At 38.3% G+C, this 19,642-nt stretch overlaps 1 protein-coding gene and 1 pseudogene across 3 annotated transcripts in view; both read left to right on the top strand.

Annotated features, from left to right (window-relative positions):
- DMD (dystrophin) overlaps positions 1-19,642 on the top strand; it is a 2,676,723-nt gene that overhangs the window by 1,433,601 nt on the left and 1,223,480 nt on the right. The window lies entirely within an intron of this gene.
- LOC139438052 (zinc-regulated GTPase metalloprotein activator 1B pseudogene) lies at positions 18,272-19,279 on the top strand (annotated as a pseudogene).

Genomic DNA, 19,642 nt, shown 5'->3' with positions numbered 1-19,642 from the left:
AAACATCAGTAGTCCATCTCAGTCCTCCTCTTATTTCCTTTAAGAATCCACTACCTACAACCAGGTCTTGAAGATATTTCCCTACATTTTTGTCTTGATTTTATATTTAAATTTTTGGTCCATTTTGAGTTAATTTTTGTATAAGATGTGACATAGAGGTCCTCTTTCTTTCTTTTGGCTATGGATATCCAGTTCTCTCAGCACCATTTGTTTAATGGACTATTCTGCCCAAGCTGGGTGGGTTTGATAGGCTTCTCAAAAATTGCTTGACCATAGATGAAAGGGTCTGTTTCTGAACCATCAGTTTGATTCCATTGATCTATGTGTCTGTCTTTATTCCACTCCCATGCTGTTTTTACCACTGTAGCTAGATAATATGATTTCAAGTCTGGAAGTGAGAGTCCTCCAACTTTGCTTTTCCTATTTAAGGTATTTCTGGCTATTTGGGATCCCTTACCCTTCCAAATAAATTTAATAATCATATTTTCCACTTACTTAAAAAATGCTGGTGAAATTTTTATTGGGATTGCATTGAATCAGTATATCAATTGTATCAATTTGTGTAGAATTGACATCTTAATGATATTTAGTCTTCCAATCTGTAAGCATGGAATGTTCTTTCAATTATTTAGGTCTTTTAAAATTTTCTTTTAAAAACAATGCATTGTAGTTTTCTGAATACAAATACTTTTTGTTGGTGGTTAAGTTTATTCCTAAATATTTGATTCTTTTAGTTGCTCTTGTAAATGGAGTTGTTTTCCTGACTACTTCCTTAGATAGAGCTTTACTAGTGTCTATTTAAAATCTGTTTCATCTGATATAATATAGCTACTCTGGCTTTTTTTTTTTTGGTTACAGCATGCATGGAATATCTTTTTCCAGGCTTTCAGTTTCAATCTATTGCTATCTTGGGTCTAAGGTTAGTCTCTTGAAGACAACATGTAGGTGGCTAATATTTTCTTATCCAATGGGCCAGTCTGTGTATTTTGGTTGGGAAGTTTAATCCATGAACTTTCATTGTTATTTTGGTAAAGACAGTTCTTATTTTGCACATTTTCTCCTTTTGGTTTTTTCTGTCATATTTTATTTTAACCACTCTTGACACTTGCAGTTATTACACTTTTACTGATATAATCTTCATTTCTAGACTCTCTTCCAAGCCTCTCTCTCCTGTCTTTTCTTTTCAGACTGTAGCACACCCTTTAGTATTTCCTGCAAAGCCAGCCTCCTGGTTACAAACTCTAGGAGTTTCTGTTTATCTGTGAATATTCTAAACCTGCACTCATTTGTGAAGGACAATCTTGCTGGATGTAAAATCCTTGGCTAGAAGTTTTTCACTTGCAGTATCATAAAAATATTAAACTACTGTCTTCTTGCCTTCATGGTTTGTGATGAGAAATTGGCACTTATTAGGTATCTTATTCTTATTAGGTATATGTTATTCATTACTTTTCTCTGCTCCTCTCCCAATTCTCTCTTTGTCCTTGGCATTTGACATTCTCATTAGTATGTGTCTCAGAGTTGGTCTGTTTGGATTTATTATGATGGGAGTACTTTATGCTTCTCAGACACAGATATCTATATCTTTCAATAAGGTTGGGAAATTTTCTACCATTATTCTTTCATATATTTCTTCTGCCCTTTTCCCTTCTCTTCTCCTCCTGGGACACCCATAACACATACGTTTGCATGTCTTTTACTGTTGTTTAGTTCCATGAGACCTTGTTCAATTTTTTGCATTCTTTTCTTTATTCCTTTCTATGTTCACTCTCAGAGGCCATTTCTTCAAGTTTACCAATCCTTTCTTCTGCCTACTCAAATCTGCTATTATATGATTCCAGCAGATATAATTTCATTTATTGCACCTTTCACTCCCATAAGATCTGCTGTTTTTCTATATATGCTTTCAAATTCTTCCTTGTGCTCATCCAGTGTCTTCTTAATATCCTTAATCTCCGTAGCCATCTCACTGAATTTAGTAAGGAGATTTGTTTGAACATCTATGATTAGTTTTCTCACTCCTTTTTGTCATCTGGAGGTTTTTCTTGTTCCCATAATTGGGCCATATCTTCCTGTTTCTTGGTATGGATATTAATTTTTTTTTCATATCTTAGCATCTGGCTTACTAGATATATTTATTCTGGGGGAAGTTTCTCTGTAAAGTTTAGGGCTTTCTTATCCTTCCTCCCTCACTGGTTGTGTAGTAGGAGCCAAGGATGTAGTTAGTGCTGTAATTTGTGGAGGCTCAAGCTGCCTGCATTGTCCCAGGGATTGAAAAAGCTTCTTCCACCTTTCTCCTGTGCTAGATGTAGGGATAGAGCCACAGCCGTGTGTAATAATCCAAGTCGTGCAGGCTTAGACTCTGGTTGCCCAAATAGACTGATGAAGTTTCATGCCTCTTCCTCCCCTGCCTGGGGCAGTGATGGACCTTCAGGTACAGGCAAGAGTTTATGCCATGCAGGTCCAAAATGATCACATTTGCCCTGATAGACTTCCAACTGTTCAGTCTGTGCCAGCCAAATGTACCTGCAGTTACCTGGAGAGACTGGTACAGGTCATGCCAGCTTCCTCCCTGACAGAGTTGGGGCTGAATCCTAGGCTGCAGTCCAATCTGGGTAGAAAGAAGCCAGTCCCTCCCTTCATTGTGACCTTCAGTCCACATGGCTTCCCCTCATGCCAGAGGCAGAATTAATATGGCAGCTACTGGCCTCTTTCTGACTTGGGCAGGCTCAAACTTCAGCTGTACTTCGGGTTATACTTTAGCCCGCTGAATTTGCTCATCAGTAGCTGAAGTTGGTGCCCAACCTTCTCTTCCTCCCCTGGTTTTGGGAAGTGGAGCTTCAATTTCCAGCCATGGAATAGTTCCAGAGGTGACCTGTTCCTCCAGTGGAGGATGGACACTGGCCTCCGGGGCGTGGAGCGCTCTACTTACAAATCTTCTCTGCGGGTGGGCAGTTCCCTCCTTCTATTCTTTCAAGGATGTTGTAGGATGTTCTTCTGATCTACTGGAGCCCCCAAACAGGTGCTTTAGATAGCTCTGGGTGATTACTTACTTCCATGTAGCAGGAGCTGACTGTTGGAGTTCCTTATTCTGCTGCCATCTTGCTGGTTGTCTGCACTGATATGGTTTTTAAAGAAGGTTCTTGGAACTGTTCAACTGTGATGTGTACACTTTTCTGTAGGGATGCTGTACAAAAAAGTAACAAACGCCTGCCTTTTTTAAGTACAGGAAGGACCTAATTTCAGAATTAAAAAAGAAGATGCAGCTTCAGAAAAGCACACTGCATTAATCTACTTTTGACTTTTCACCATGGGCCTGCAAACATTTGTCCTTGACCAGTACCATCATTCAGATATGCATGATGGCACCACTATTGTAGAGGAGGTCTTTTCTGAATTTACCACCATCAATCTGGAACCACACTGCCACAGAGCAACAGGATTCTGTAGATGGAAGAGCTGAACACTGCTTCCCTAAGGATTTCTCCATTGTTTAGACCCCTTAGTTCCAAGTTGTCAGCACTAAAGCACTTACAGACTTAGCTGCCATTTGTGCCACATGAAGGAAAATGAGACAATAGAAGAAGTGAATAGAAAGCAGGAATAGAAACCAAAGAAATCTGATTTGAAGAGAAAAAGCCTTAATCATCTGTGTATTCAGACTCCAGGGATCAAGCTTGTAATTTGGCAAGCCCACTCCTAATGTGAAAATCTCCTAAGCATTTGATAACACAGTGGTGATTTTTCTACTGAGACATTAACTAAATATTTTTCTCTCATTTCAGGGTGAGGGGAATAACCCAACACTACCCACAGAGGGAAAGAATAATATGCTAATCCTCATGTCATCACTATGCAATTTTATCCTCAGAAGTGGAAGCTAGAGGGACAGATGCATAATCTGGGAGCTTTTCCAGAATTGTTTGTTCCTAAATGAGACATTCAGCTATAACAGCATTAAGCAGCCTCTTCTATTTGTCACAATGCCATATGTAGTTGGAAAGATACATTATAAGCACATATAGGATGCTGACAACTCAGGAAAGATTAACAGTGAATTGTTAGAATTAGTCAATAAGTTTGAAGAATTTCATGCAAGACTAGATATATGTATATCTAGGTATATGTATATTATGCCATATATATACTTCTACTGTTGTTTTCTGAGCTTGGTAGAATTAAGAAGAGTTACACACAGGAAATCCTGAACACAAGGGAGTTATTTATACCCCTTTCCAGCATGTATCTGACTGGAAGAAAGGATTCTCATGCATTCAGTTATGGGGATGACATAGAAGATGTGTTTAGATTGAGAAAGAAGTGATATTTTCTCTTTGTGGCTAACTAGTTTTGTACTGTTAAGACCATGGAATATGGGGAAGGTTTCTGATTTGGTACTATAGAAAGCATTTTGAAAATATTACATCAGTGATTTAATATAATTCATTTTTTAAAGAGAGTAATGTTTCATTTAGCTATCTATGTGAAGAAAATAATAGAGGACTTATATCCAAAAATGTAGCAGGAAACATTCTTATACTAAACACACAGACACTCACCAATTCACCTAAACACTGGAAACATTTAAAATTTATTCTTAGCCTTCATTTTTTTTTATTTTAGTGTCTTTTGCACTATCTGTTCTCCTACATACCTCTACATTGATTGTCTGATTTATTTTATTGGTTCCTAGATGTTAGAAACCACATCAATTTTGCTTACTTATACAATGCCCAGAACAGCACACATGGGTAATAAATAATATTTGATAATGATAATGATGGTAATGAAAACTATAATTTGACAACATCAGCATGTCACATATGCCAGAAACAAACCATCCTAAACTTTAAGAACACAAGTCTCTCACTAACTTGTCATTTTCTATTGTCTTCCTTCCCCAAGCTTGTACTTGATACTACCCTTTCTCCCTGATCTAGGTTCCCTCATGTGGCTTTCTCCTCTCACATGCTACCTTCTATTTCATGCTGCTCTGTTCAAGTGTTTAGCTTTCTGCTCAGGCCCTGTACAATCTAACCTAATCCCTAGCTGTTGTGAATATCTTTCACTGGCCAGTCATTGCACTGTGCACACCACTGAGAGAGCAGATTGTTAGCCAAATAGAAGAGCCTTTGTTTCTACCCGGCAGCCCAAAATGAAGTGTGCGATTTGACTATTGATGCCAATTACATGGGGTTTTTACCACCAGAGGCAAAGCTTTAAACTGCAAAAGAGTAATTTCATATTGTGGTTGTTAGGAGGTATTTAATTTTAGCATGTTGACTCTCAAACAGTCTCATTAAAACAAACATAACGGCCAATATCCTTATCCCCTAATTACATTTTTTTTGAAAACTCAATTTAAACCATGAACTTTACAGTACAATATACCATTTGACTTAGATACCTAAAGTAGGTATCTAAACTGTTCACTTATAATTTCTTTTGAATCCATTGTTCAGAGTAGGTAGTGAAGGAATTGAATGGAGGTGATCTGTTGGATTTCTTTAATAAAAGAGCTTTGAAATGCATTAAATAGAAGTTTGATTCTGCCCATCAGCTTATCTTTGCTATGTTCCTATTGCTTGTTCAGAACACTCAGGAGTTGCAGGGTGATTTGCTTTTTATGATCGCCATTTCATACAGGATCATTTGCCTTATATCTTCCCATTTTCAGATACTTATAAATCTTTACAGTTCACATAGAGGTTAGTTTAAAACTTGCTTCAGATAAGAACTTGACTAGATATAAAATTCACATAATCTCAGAGTTAATCATCGATCAATATCCTGAATTTTTTCCTCAAAGTAATTGAACAGTTTTGCTTCCCAGGATAGCTGTATGCATACATTTCCATTCTTCACCATAGCCAATTCTAGCTCTTCAGTGTACAGGTGTATTAGTTAGGGTTCTCTAGGGAAACAGAATCAACAAGAGTTGTCTGTCAATAGTATGCAATTCTCTAAGAGTCTCTCACGCAGCCATGGGGATGTACAAGTCCAGGTTCGCAGGCAGGCTGCAACCAGGGGCTTCAAATGAAAGTCCAGTGAAGGTTCTTGACGAGTTCTGAGAGATCTTGGCTGTCCAAAGACCAGCTGGGAAATTCTCTCCCAATGCTGGAATCACTTCCCCTTTTAAGGCATTCAACTGATTGGGATAAGCCTCACTCTTGCTGATGCCAATCTCCCTGTTTGATGTAATTATAAGCAGCTATCTATGATTTACCACTGCAGTAAAGTCAATGGTGACCAAAGTCCATAAATGTCCTTGTATTACAGTTAGCCTAGTGCTTGCTTGACCAAACAACTGGGCACAGTTACCTTGCCAAGTTGACACTAGCCTAACCATCACAACAGGGATTATGGATGGCTTGTTTATTATCTAAATAAACGTCTATTTTCATTATTGCCAAAGGAAAAACACTCTTAAGAGAGAAACTGGTTTTATCTCTCTAGAGCTAGCCTTATTTTGGGAATAACACCACTATTTGACTTTGCCCTTCCTGTGTTTCTTCGCTTTCCTGGCTTTGTCATGTTGCATATTCAATTTTTTCCCCTTTCCATGAAGTAAATGACTTTTTGTAGAAGTCATTTATGTAGAAATTACTTTTTGAGCAAAACTGTGCTCAAAGTAATTTTTCAATAATTCTCATTCCTTTATCAATTAGAATTTGTATTGGCTGAGAATAGCAAAGGATTGAAGTAGTGATTCCTTAAATGAGACAGAAGTCTATTTCTATCTTCTATACAAGCCTGGGAATATGTGATCAAGGCAGGTACAATGGCACTGCTTCTTCCTGCTTTCTACCCAGGTCATCCACATGTTGCATGATGGTGGAAGGTGGGAAAAGGTGCAAAGGGTGCAGGCCACCTATCTCTTAAGAAGTTTCCCGGGAACTGCTATATTATATTTACATTTATACTTCATTGATAAAAATAAGTCACATGACTACACCTAAGCTTCAGGGAGACTGGGAAATTTATTTATTCTTGAATGTTATGCATTTTCCAAAAAAGTATATGACTAACTAGCAAGATGGCAGCAGAGTAAGGAGCTCCTAGAGTCAACTCCTGCTACAGGGCAGTTAGTAAACACTCAGAGCTATATGGAGCTAGCTAAAGCATATGTTTGGGGCTCCAGGAGACCAGAAGAGCATCCTGCCACATCCTCGAAGGAATGGAAGAAGGAGACTGCCCATCTGCAGAGAAGACTTGTAAATAGAGTGCTCCACGCCATGGAGGCCAGTGCCCATCCTGCACTGGAGGTCCAAGCCCCTCGAGCTGTCTGCAGCTGGAATTGGAAGTTCCATTTCCCAAAAATGGGGAAGGTAGAGATGGATGTGCACCAACCTCAGCTACAGATGAGTAAGTTCGGTGGGCTAAAGTATAATCCTGGGAACAGCTAAAGTTTGAACCTGTTCAAGTCAGAAAGAGGCTGGTAGCCACCATCTTAACTCTACATCTGGCACGAGGGGAAGTGAGGTGGACTGAAAATCAAAGTGCTGATAGCGACCAGCGTCTTGCCATCTGGATCATATTGCAGCTCTAGCCTAAGGAAAGCCCCCCCCCTCCAGCAAGGAGGATGCTGGGGGGACCTGCACAGCCTCTCCAGGAAATTGTCAGCCAAGCCAGGGAGGCCAGTGATTATACTACTTTGGCAGTGCTACCCACCCCAGGAACTATTCTGTGGCTGGAATTGGAAGTTCCATTTCCCAAAAACAAGGGAGGAGGAGACGGTTGGCCACTGATTTTGGCTACTGATTAGTAGACTCACTGATTAAGGTTTAACCCTAGGGACAGCTAGGATGTGAATCTTTCCAAGTTGGAAGGAGACCAGCATTTTAACTTTGCCCCCAGTGTGAGGGGAAACCAGGCTGACCAAAAATCACAGTGATTGTAGGAACCGGTTTCTTTCACCCATTTCAGCTTGCCATCCTAGCCTAGGCTTCAGCCCCACCTCTGGCAGGGAAGAGGTTGGCGGGCCCTGCACCAACCTATCCAGGTAACTCCAGGTACCTTTGGCTGGTACAGACTGGATAATCAGAAGTCTACCTGGGCAACTGCAGTTATCTTGGATCTGCACTGCATAGATTGTGGCTCACACCTTCAGCTTCATTCCTGCCCCATGCAGGGCAGAAAGGGGCATGAACCTTCATCAGTCTTTCTGGACAACTATAGTCTAGGCCTGCATGAATTGGATGATTCCACACAGCTGTGACTCTGTCCCTACCTCTGGCAAAAGAGAAAGTTGGGAGAAGCTTCATCAGTACCTGGAGCAATGAGGGGAGCTCGAGTCTCCACAGCTTATAGCACCAATATATCCTTGCTCCTACTGTATGATCAGCAAGGGAGAAAGGGCAAGAAGTCCTCAACTAAAGAGAAAAATTGCACCCAGAATAAATACTCTAGTAAGCCAGGTGCCAAGACACCAACAAAAAGTTACAATCCACACCAAGAAACAGGAGGATATGGCCCAGTTAAAGGAACTAAGCTTCCAGATGGCATAGAGGAGTTGAAACAACTAATCATAGGTACTCAAACAAATCTCCTTAATAAATTCAAAGAGATCAAGGATATTAAGAAAACACAAAAAAGAATTTGAAAGCACACATAGAAAAATAGCAGATCTTATGGGAATGAAAAGTGCAATAAATGAAATTTAAAAAAAAACATTGCAGTCATATAATAGCAAATATGAGGAGGGGGAAGAAAGGATTGGTGAGGTTGAAGAAATGGCCTCTAAAAGAGAACATACAAAAGAACAGTTGAAGAAAGAATGGAAAAGACTGAACAAGGTCTTAGGGAACTAAATGACAGTAAAAGATGTGCAAACATACATGTCATGGGTGTCCCAGAAGGAGAAGAGAAGGGAAAAGTGGCAGAAGGAATATTTGAAGAAATAATGGTAGAAAATTTCCCAACCCTATTGAAAGACATAGATATCCATGTCCAAGAAGCACAATATACTCCCATTCGAAAAAATCCAAACAGACAAACTCTTAGACACCTACTAATCAGAATGTCAAGTGCCAAAGACAGAATTCTGAGAACAGCAAGAGAAAAGCAATGCATAACATATAATGGATCCCCAATAAGATCAAGTGCTGATTTCTCATCAGAAACCCTGGAGGCAAGAAGATAGTGGTATGATATATGTAAGATACTGTAAGAGAAAAAGTTCCAGCCAAGAATCTTACATCTGGCAAGATTATCTTTCAAAAATGAGGGAGAGTTTAGAATATTCACAGATAAACAGAAACTGAGAGAATTTCTAACCAAGAGACCAGATTTTCATGAAATCCTAAAGGGTGTGCTAGAGCCTGAAAAGAAAAGACAGGAGAAAGAGACCTGGAAGAGAGTCTAGAAATTGAGATTATATCAATAAAAGTAACTAAAAGTGTCAAAAGAGTGGTGAAAATAAAACATGACAGATAAAACACAAATAGGAATAAACTTAACCAATGATATAAAGCATTTATCTTTAGAAAACTGTAACTCAATGTTAATAGAAATTTTTAAAAAGACCTAAGTAACTGGAAGAACATTCCGTGCTCATGGATTGGAAGACTAAGTATCATTAAAATGTCAATTCTACTCAAATTGATGTACAGATTCAATGCAATCCTGATAAAATTTCCATCAGCATTTTTTTATTGAAAACATGATTATCAAATATATTTGGAAGGATAAGATGTCCTGAATAGCCAGAAACATCTTAAAAAGTAAAAGCAAACCCTCATCTCCAGACTTTAAATCATATGACCTAGCTGTAGTGGTAGAAATGGCGTGGTACTGGTATAGGAATGGATACATGTACAAATGGAACTGATTGATGGTTCAGAAATGGACCTTCACATATATAGTCAAGTGATTTTTGACTGGCCTCTCAGACCCACACAAGTCAGGCTGAGTGGTTCATTCAACAAATGGTGCTGAAAGAACTGGATATCAATAGCCAAAGGAGGGAAAGAGGACCCCTATCTCACCCCATGTCCAGGGATTAGCTCAAAATGGATCAAAAACCTAAAAATAAAAGCAAGAACCATAAAGCTTCTAAACAAAATTGAAGGAATGTATCTTCAAGACCTCATATTAGGTGGTGGATTCTTAAAGGAGATAAGAGGAGGACTGAGATGGACTACTGATGTTTAATGTATATAGAAGCCTCAATTAACTTTACTGTAAAAGTGTGGAAATGGATAGAGTGGATGGTAACACCTAGTGAAGTAACAGCTAGTTTATAAATGGGGATTTGGCTGATCATGGTAGTCTAGGTATGTAAATGCCTATTGGCAGAATGCTAGAGAATAATCTAGGAACTGAAGAGCACAGAAAACCAAGAGGTGGATGAGAATTGTGCTTGATGGTATAGATGTAAGAGTGTCCTTTGTGAGCTGGAGCAAATGTACATCACTATTGCAGGGTGGTGGGAATACGGAGAAGCATGGGAAAAATACAACTGGAGGGACATATGAACTAAGGTTAGCAGTAATAATATATTCTTGCATTTATGCCAGAGATGTACTGTGTTAGTAATGGGGCAGTATGGAAAATGTGTGCCAAATGTACACTATGGATGTGGTAACAATAAGGTGATAATTTCTTATCTGTAACATATGTTCCACCACAGTGTGGTGTGTTGATAGAAGGATATTGTTTGGGAATTTTGCACATGTGCATGATTGTTTTATAAGTTTACAACTTCTGCCATAAAAATATATTTAAAAAATAATAATAGGTTGGGTTGGAGGAAAAATACACCAAATGTAAGATAAGGACTATAATTAGTAGTAAGATTTTGACAATATTCTTTTATAATTTGCAACAAGCCTCTCATGGCAATACAAGATGTTGGTGGAGAGTTGATGTATGGGACCCCTGTATGATGTTATGCGTGTTTGCTTTGTAAGTTCACAACTTTTACTATTTTACTACTTATTTTTTATGTATGTTCATATATAAATGATGTAAAGATAATATAATAATAGAGTGGGTTTGGGCAAAATACTTTGGTTAGCAGTAATAATTTGACAATGCTCTTTAATCATTAGTTAAAAATGTTTAACAACAATGCAATGTAAGTTATGAGAGTCCTGTATGTTATATATGCTTGTTTTGAAGTTTGCAACTATTACTATACACTTATTGTTTATGTATGAGTGATATACTTCAATAAATTAAAGAAAAAATAGTATAGGATTATCGAAGAAAAGGATAATGGAAGACAACTAACAGTTGTCAAGATACATACAGATAAAGGATGTTTTGTTTTATTTTCTAAAACTACTCTAAGAAAAATATAAAAATGGTTTGCTTTCTCTAGGGTTATCCCCTTCCCCTACTTTCTTTCATAATTTTTAAACTAATTCAGCTAACATCCTAATCTAGATTACTGAATCCTGTCAGTACAAAGGTAGAAGTTTTTCACCATTGCCCTGGGGACCCATCTGTTCTTTGTCTTCACATCCTCAAACAATTCCTAATTTTTAAAAAAGATTTATTTATTTATTTCTCTCCGCTTCCCCCCACCCCACACACCCCAGTTGTCTGTTCTCTGTGTCTGTTTGCTGCATCTTCTTTGTCCACTTCTGTTGTCAGCAGCATGGGAATCTGTGTTTCTTTTTGTTGCGTCATCTTGCTGTGTCAGCTCTCCGTGTGTACGGCACCATTCCTGGGCAGGCTGCAATTTCTTTCGCGCTGGGCAGCTCTCCTTACGGGACACACTCCTTGCACGTGGGGCTCCCCTACACGGGGGACACCCCTACATGGCAGGGCACTCCTTGCGCTCATCAGCACTGTGCTTGGGCCAGCTCCACATGGGTCAAGGAGGCCCAGGGTTTGAACCACGGACCTCCCATGTAGTAGATGGATGCCCTAACCACTGGGCCAAGTCCACCGCCTCCTCATTTTTAAATTTTTTTTCCAACTCTGCCCTCTCTTTCCAACAAAGCTACTGTTTAGCCAATGAGAGAGATGGAGAACTTGTTTGTCATAGTGCTCTTAGGTTATATATTCTGTATTCACCTACAAGGCTAAACTTCCCTATCTTTTACTAAAGATTGGTTCATGGTTAAGTATTAGCAGCCCATATTACTAACTCCCAGCATAACCACTATCAAACAAGGATCTAAACATAAAGCTAGAATCATGACAATATTCTGAAATTTCAGGACATCATCTTGTCTAGAAATAAAAGATGGGCTTTGCATAAGATAAAAGAATTTCTACTTTAGCAACTTGTATGTGTCAGGCATGCACTAATGATTATATTTTATCCTGAAGAGAACCTTATTTCACAGAAGAGGAAATTGAGGTTTTGACAGAATAAATAATTTACCCAAGTTCACACAGAAAGTATTATGCCAGAGCTGTATTTGGTCCCAAGTTAGGAACTCTGTCACGCACTCTGCCTCCATTGCATCTCATAGGATTTCTTATCCTCAAGCATTGTTCTCTTCTCCCAGATTTTATTCTTCAGTTGCAGCAACAGCAACAAAGATACATATACAAATACATATATATATATATATATTTTTTTTTTTTTTTTTGAGGTACCCGGGCTAGGGATTGAACCCAGGAACATCGTAAGTGGGAAGCCAATGCTTAGCCACTGAACCACATGGGCTTCCCTGAGTTGGTTTTTGTTTGTTTGTTTGCTTGTTGTTTGCTTTCTTGTTTTTAGGAGGCACTGGGAACTGAACCCAGAACCTCTCGAGCCACATCTGCTCCCTACAAAGACTTTTTTAAAAACAAACTTTACTATCTAAAACCATGGTGGTTTGAAGAGATGTTTAACATTTAGAAAGTTATCTTCGTGTTAAATATCTGAAGACGAAATGGATTGTGCTTACTTAAGAGCTTAGCAAAGCCCCATTTTGTTCTTTAGCAATCAAAATCTTCCTCATTATTGAGGACCCAGCACATATAGCATCACTTGGAATCCTCACCTGGTCCCAATCAATTATTCCATTCTCTGTGTTCCTAGAACTCTTTATTCAGGTACTTCTGCTATATACTCTTCCCACACTTACATATTTTACATAGCTGTGTGCAGCTCTATACCGCTCTGTACAGTTTTTGTTCCTCCAGGGCAACAACTATGACATGTACCTTCTGTCACTCCAAAACCAAATACAGTATTAGTCCCATGGAAGCTGGTCAATACATTCCTTGTTTTTATAATAAAAAAAAGTGTATTTTATTTAAAGGTAAATGATAAACTGTTAACAGTTATAATCTTTTGGAATTAATAAGTTTCTTGAGAATCTCTGTACTTAGCAAGAGGTTAATTTCCAATATAGTTTATTCAAGAAAATATCAATGTCAAGTAAATTTCCCTATATTCACTACATTTTTCTCTAAAAATTTCAAATTGTGACTCAGGAATAGATTTAGCAGTAGATGGAATACTTGGCAACTCTGATATGTACTTTTAATTATGATAACTGACAAACAATTTCTCATAGAGAAAAATAGGTCCATTAACTACTAAAGTCAACAAAACTTTCTGGTAGAAAGTTATTTGTTCATCTGTTTGTGTTAACTTCTACTAATCTGGGGGAATATTTTTTCAGTATTATGAATTTTTTGCACTTAAAATAAATGTGTTTACTTTGTGAGAATTGTAAATTCTTGCCTGTCAGACAATTTTCACAAGAATTATTTGCTTGTTTTAGTTTATCCATGGACAGTCTTAAATTCCCATTGAAAACATCAGTTTTTCAAGGGAAACCATTACAGCAAAAGATATGGTTTTTGAGAGATTTCTGCCTGAAATTACAAGATATAAAATACTTTATTTGGTTTCTTAGAATGGTAAGATACTTACTGAAATAAATAATAGTCCAGATGGATTTTTTTAAATTCCTGACATTTAAATAATTTGTATATTTGATTAAAATTAAGCTATAATACTTTTTTCAAAAGGTGAATTTTGAATGTTTAGTTTTTCTTGAAATGCTTTATTTTTTTTTCTTTTCTTTCACTTGCCTTTCTCAATATGCCAAGGATATAGCCTATCATATGAAACTAAGGATAGTTATTATATGTCCTTTGTTTTGAAGGAATTCAGGGGTAACCCAAGATATAATTCTAAAATCTTTATGGGCACTTACATCAGGAACCTTCCAAAAAGTAGCAGCACCATGATTAGGACACAGATACCAACTCTTATATTTCTCTCATCCTTTTTTCCTATCTTCTAGTAAAGTATGAATGACCCAAGGTAACTATCCTTTGGGCCTTTATCAAAGTCTGAGAGCATTGGGCAGCTACTTTAACAAAAATGCAGTGTAACTAACACACTTCAAAGTAGCCATATATACTTATACTCATGCTCACAGGGTTACTCTGAGTCAACTTTGCTCCAGTCTGTGGGAATGTGGGTTAACTGAGTAGGTCTGACCCAAATGTCTCATTCTGGGGCCCATACTGGGGGCATATTCTTCCATGACAGAGTTTAGAAGCTACCAGAACATTGAGTGGCAACACATAACACTTCTTAAGACTTAGACTTGAAACTGGCAAGCATTCTTGCCCATCTACATCCAATGGCCAAAGCAAGCCACATGGCAAGCCCAAATTAAAGCAGCAGGAGAGTACACTCTGCCTACCATGAGACCTTGTCAAGGGTATGGATGTATAATGCTACTCAGAAAACACTTGGGAATAATAATTTAAAATACCACACTGCCCTAGTAGAATATTACAATATCACAGAAACCATTTTGGATTGAACATGTATGGCTTTCTGAGAAAGCCCAGTATACAACTTGCTGATCCCACTTGCAAATGTATTATGAATCCATTTATTCACAAATTTTATGTCTAATCCAATGCATTGGGGTATTTTTATTTTAAAAAATAAAAACACACAGAAAGCAAAACAACAACAAAAAATATTTGATTTTATGAAGCTTGATGTGAAAGCTCTCTGAAAAAAGAGGATACTGAAACAAACTTGAAGTCACAGTGTTATTTACTGACTTAAGAGTATTCCTGTGCTTCAGCACACTTGGATTTTGGATTTCCAAATAGCATCATGACTCTCTATACCCAGCTGGCTGCTGCTTGAAACTACCATAAGCTGACTATCACGGCTCCCACTATACCCTTGAAGAAGGCCATCTGGTTTATGTCTCTTGGCAAAATTTGTTTAAAAACAAGCAGCTGTATGACAAAGTAAGAAGGAGTCTCTGTCTAGCTGTGGTAAATAAGTAGGTTTGCTATACACATAATAAAGCATATTCTAATCCAAGCCAGCATCTCCAAAAGGGAAACACTTTTTCACAACTAAAAATTATCCACGTAATTCAATGAGGAAGAAAGGACTCCATCAGCTCAAGACTGAGGAAAACAAAACAAAAACCTGTCTTTGATTATATAAAACCTTCTGGTAATTAATTTTTGTATAATTATTTTGAATCCAGTACTTGGAAATTATTTTATTTATATCAAGATATTCAAATTTCTTAAAGGCCTATCCTTCGAATTCTGATAGTAGTGTGTATTTAATGATTTTTCTAATTCTCTCCTTCTACAAGGTCTTTATGTAGCCCATTACACTTACTTTCTATCTCAAAAACAGTACATCCCCAATATTATGAAAGCTTGAATGGAATTTCCAGTCTAGCTAAGTGTTTTTTCTTAGTTTTATGTACAGGCTCAGCTGAGCTATGATTAAGGATTGATTGTGGTCTTAAAAATAAAAATTCTTGGGTTAAGGGCTTCTTGGTTTGGGTTCCCCCAGAAACAAATCCTGAGACAAGAATTAATTTTATTTAATAAATTTACTTTATTTTGGAGGTGATACCAGGAAGCTGTGGTAGAGGAATGGTGGTATGAGACAGGGAAAAGAAGGCACCCTGTAAAGAGTTTATTTTGAAGCCAACCACCACTGTGGGGGACTAGCATTTAATTCCATGGAGAAGGTCTGGGAAACCATCAGCATGTATCTCAGAGTTGCCCAAGGGCAAAGGGAGCTGTGGGGCTTATACACCAACTCCCATTTATCATGGGTCGAAGGCTATTCAAGGTGCTGGTGTATTAATTTCATTTTGTGGGTACTTCCAGCTTGCCCTGCATGTGAACATAGCATCTTTCTCTGCTTCAAAGAAAGCTGTCTATAGTAGAATACTAGTAAATTCACTCTCATCCATATTTTAATCCTCCGTCCTGTGGATCCTGGGTTGGTGATGTCCACTCCACCTCTATATCAAGAGGGGCTTAGATCCCACATGGCTGATGGATGCAATTTTCCTTCTTGGAGTTGTAGGCATTCTTGGTTCCCCTGTGTGGTGGTTGACCATCTTCACCTCCCTGTTAGCTGACCTGTGTAAGTCCAACAAACCAGAGAGTAGGAGCTGCAACTTTCCTGAGGCTCAGGACCTAGCTGGCACATGGCCAGTCCAGAGATTGAAGTCTATTGGGTATACACCAACCCCAGCACCAAATACAGGTTCAGTAGAAGTGACAGAAGAGGCATGTGTAGAAAGTTCACATCTGAGTCCTTATTCCATCACTCTCAGGAACACAGATTCCAAAGTAAGGCCCACTGACAAGGCACTGAACTCCAGAGCCAACTGCCATGATCAGAGAACCTGTGTGTCTCCATAGCCCTCAGGAGCACCAGTACCTGAGGTTGTATCTACTTTGGCTGTTTCTGGGATCTTGCTGAGGTGTGCATAAGTGCAACCCCTCTGATGACCTCCTGACTCTTTTTTGAAGACTCTTAGCCAGACAAACTCATTTCCCTTTACCATTTCTCCCTTTTATTCAAGGTCCTTTCCTAGTTGCATCACCAGTTAGTGATTGGTAGTAATCCCTCGGTGCCAGGGAGGCTCATCCCTGGGAGTCATGTCCCTCAGTGGGGGAAAAGTAATGAACTTACATGCTGAATTTGGCTTAGAGAGTGGCCACATTTGAGCAACATGGAGGCTCTCAGGAGGTAACTCTTAGGCACCCTGCAGCTCTAGGCCTAGTTCAAATTTCAGGCACACGGACTCATATGCATATTCATCAGTATCAAGTGTTCATCCTTGGGGCATTCTTCTTCACTGGTCTTTGCCCTTGCACTTGGGGGATTGTTGCTGTTCCACTGGAGAATGTGACAGAACTCCACTGGCTAGGATCTCAGTACTCCATCAGTTGAAACTGTAGCACTGATCTGGAAAAAGTGGCCATGGTAGTTGCTGAGGGCAGGGAAAGGGAAGAAGAGATGAGATGTGGGGGCATTTTAAGGACTTGGAGTTTTCCTAAATGATATTGCACGGACAGATGCTGGACATTATATATCCTGCCATAACCCACTGAATGGACTGGGGGAGAGTGTAAACTACAATGTAAACCATAATCCATGCAGTGTAGCAGTGCTCCAAAATGTATTCACCAAATGCAATGCATGTGCCACAATGATGAAAGAGGTTGTTGATGTGGGATGAGTCGGGGGTGGGGTGTGGTGTATGTGGGAACCTCTTATATTTTTTAATGTGACATTTTTTGTGATCTATGTATCTTTTTTTAAAAAGTGGCAATTTAATTTTAAAAATTTTTAATTAAAAATTTTTTTTTAATGAAGAAAGCCATCAGAGTAAGACATGAAGGTTCTGGTTGTTGGACATCAGCCAGGGCACACTGGAGTGTCAGCACCCAAACGAGTGGGGAAAGCTCCAAGAGCATCTGCCACAGTGGTGGGGAAGGCATTATTCTGCTAAACAAGGAGGACCACTACCATTTCATATCCAACAATTTACTCTTACGCTTATTTGTGCTGCTGCTTTGATTTCTGCAGCTCTCTGGATCCCAAGTTTTGCATTGTCATTCTTGTGTGGCTTTTTCTCTCTGTTCTTCTTCATTGAGTGTTTAATATCTTACTGATGTTTACCTTTGTCATTTGTATGTACTAAATTTTAGTTAGCTCCAAAATACTGAGTGTTACCTTAAAATTTTATAAAGGACTTAGCCAACTTTTTTTTTTTAACCAATACTTCTCTAAGATCACAGTATCCCGGAAGGCCTCTTTTATTTGCTTGGATCAGCATACTTCATGAACAGTGTTGGCTAGACAGTCACTATTGGTTACAACATTTTCAAAGTTAAAGTTCTAGAACATCAAAAACATAATTCTGGGGATATCCCTAGAAATCAAATAGTTCTTACTAGACATGAATTAAGACAAATTTTACTCATAGTTAATTTTATCTCATGATCAGAAATTTTTGGTACATGAAAATAATTTCTGTTATGAGTAGTAACAAGAATAATAATCTTCGAGCATGCCTGCGGTTTGGGCATTTGGGTTCAATTCCTTTCCCGTTCCTAAACTGGAGAGGAGGTGCGTGGTAAGCCACGATGTTACAGGCTAATAACGCGATGGATGAGGAAGAGCAGCAAGCGGAGGAGGATTGTCCCCATTGAAACGAAGAATAGTAAGGAGGAAGAAAAGTCTGGCCCCGGCGCCAAGATCCCAGTCATAATTATCACCGGGTATTTAGGTGCTGGGAAGAAAACACTTCTGAACTACAGTTTGACAGAGCAACATATTTAAAGAATAGCTGTTATTCTGAATGAATTTGGGGAAGGGATGATGGCCTTAGAGCTATTGAGAATTTGATGCAGAAGAAGGGGAAAATTTGATTACATACTGTTAGAAACCACTGGTTTAGCAGATCCTGGTGCTGTGGCTTCTGTGTTTTCGGTTGACGCTGAATTAGGGAGTGATATTTATCTTGATGGTATCATAACTGTTGTGGACTCAAAATACAGCTTAAAAATCAATAAATGAATTAGGAAAAATTTTGGAAACACAAAGGTCAAGTTTGTAGAAAAAAATTCAATATGTGCCAGCAACACAGCCTCATCTTGATCAGAATATTGTTACAATCACATTTGAAGTGCCAGGAAATGCAAAGGAAGAAAGTTTAAATGTATTGATGTAGAATCTCCTGTGGGAAAAGAATGTGAGAAATAAGGACAATCACTGCATGGAGGTCATATGACTAAAGGGGCTGGTGTCAATCAAAGACAAACCACAACAAATAATTGTCCAAGGTATCCATGAGCTATATGATCTGAAGGAGACTCCAGTGAGCTGGAAAGATGATGCTGAGAGTACAAATAGATTGGTCTTTATTGGCAGGAATTTAGATAAGGATACCCTTATGCAACTATTTATAACTACTGTGACAGAAACAGAAAAGCAGTGGACAACACAGTTTAAAGAAGATCGAGTTTGTCCGTAATACTAGAAGCATTTGTTATCAAAAGGACTGAATGATCAAAAATGGGAATAAGTTTTGTGATGGTTGTAATTTAGGCACCTATTCCTTTACATTATTTCTGTTGTAAATGCCAATGTGCTATTTTAGGCATTTATTTTTTAGAATACATAAAATATAGTAAGTTACTACTGTAAAACATTCATATATTGAAATGTCCCTGAATAAATTTTTTTTTGAGGCAGGTGCTTCACAAAAATTATTTTCCAAAATTGGCTTTGGAGTACATATATTCTGAATTTCTTTCCTATGGAATTTATTTATAATGATGATAAAACTTACTTCAACATTATCCTTTTTCCTTAGTACTTCAGCTGATTGCATAAATACAATGATTATGTTATTAAAACAATTTTTAAAACCAAAAA

This window comes from Dasypus novemcinctus, chromosome X, assembly GCF_030445035.2.
Source record: "Dasypus novemcinctus isolate mDasNov1 chromosome X, mDasNov1.1.hap2, whole genome shotgun sequence".
NCBI classification, from domain to species: domain Eukaryota; kingdom Metazoa; phylum Chordata; class Mammalia; order Cingulata; family Dasypodidae; genus Dasypus; species Dasypus novemcinctus.
The sequence above is the reverse complement of the archived record's forward strand: the minus strand, read 5'-3'. Positions and strand labels throughout refer to the sequence as shown.